Here is a 1391-nt window from a genome sequence, read left to right as displayed (position 1 = left end):
CAGGCAGTCCACTCACCTCAGCCTCCCAAAGGCGCGGGATTACAGGCTGAGCCACCGAGCCCGGCTCCATCTGTGTTTTAACGAGCCGAGTTCGGTGGCTCAGCCTACAATCCCTGTAAGCACTTTGGGATTGCATGAGCCCGCGGGTTCAAGACCAGCCCAGCAACTTGGTGAGACATCGTCTCTACAATAAATTAAAAAATAAGTCAGGCGTGATAGCGCACGCCTGTAGTTCCGGCTACTTGGAAGGCTGAGGCGGAAGGATCCCTGTAGCCCAGCAGGTTGATGCTGGGTGGCAGTGAGTGTGCTACTGTACTCCAGCCTTGGTGACAGATTGAAACTCCAACTCAAAAAAAGAAGAAAAAAAACTCTGTGGGCCTTTGATGCACACCAAAGTTTGGGAATCATTGGCCTTGGCATTGACAGTGCTTCATTTGTTCAGCGTTTGTATGTGCATTAGAAAGTTTCTCTTTTCAGCCACTCTCCTGTCCACTGTCTGCTTTGTTACAGACACTAGTCAACTTAGGCAGCGTCTAGAGCAATGGGAGAGAAGGAAACCAGGGCATGTGATCCCATTTTCTTTTTCTTTTTCTTTTCTTTTTTTTTTTTTTGAGTTGAAGTCTCACTCTGTCGCCCAGGCTGGAGGGCCGTGGCACGCCCCTGGCCACCGCAGCCTCGACTTGCTGGGCTCCGGCGATCCTTCCGCCTCAGCCTTCCGAGAAGCTGGAACTACAGGCGCACGCTACCACGCCCGGCTAACTCGTTTTCAACATGTATGAGAATGTGTATGACTAGGCGGGGACTGATGTTTCATAGTCTACTAATGTGTTCAGGACTTCCATAAAACTGAGTTTATAGGTAAGTATGAGCACTTCTGTTGGTCCTCTTGTAAATAATGGTAGGTAAGATCCTTGATCACTCTCCTGAATTCACACAGGGATAGGCACATGAAAAACTTATTGGTCTTATTCACCCTTGTTCCTTCTCTTCTATCCGTGGAAGATGTGAGAAGGAGGGCTACAAGTACTGGCTGTACTTCTTACACTTTAAGACCACATCATCTCTTAACTTAATTTACCACCCTGATTTGGATCTAGGGCTATTCATAATTATGTTTTCAGTTACTTATAGACCACATTCCAGGTATTACCAAACTATTAGTATCTGTAATCAGTTTCCTCTTAGACGTAAATGGCGTTGTAAGTGTACGCTAGTATTAGGATTCTGGAAGAAATGAACAAAAGGTCTGAGCCTACCTTGTATACCTGGAGGGCTTTTGAAATCCCTTCTCCCACAGGCATATTGCCTGGGACTGGGGATTATCTAACCTAAGGATACCATTTTGAATAGCTTTCACTTCCTGCTAACGCCTCTCTTCCTCCCACCTCCCC

This window comes from Carlito syrichta, unplaced genomic scaffold, assembly GCF_000164805.1.
Source record: "Carlito syrichta isolate Samal-C Ts95f unplaced genomic scaffold, Tarsius_syrichta-2.0.1 Scaffold308820, whole genome shotgun sequence".
NCBI classification, from domain to species: Eukaryota; Metazoa; Chordata; class Mammalia; order Primates; family Tarsiidae; genus Carlito; species Carlito syrichta.
This window is presented reverse-complemented; position numbering follows the sequence as displayed.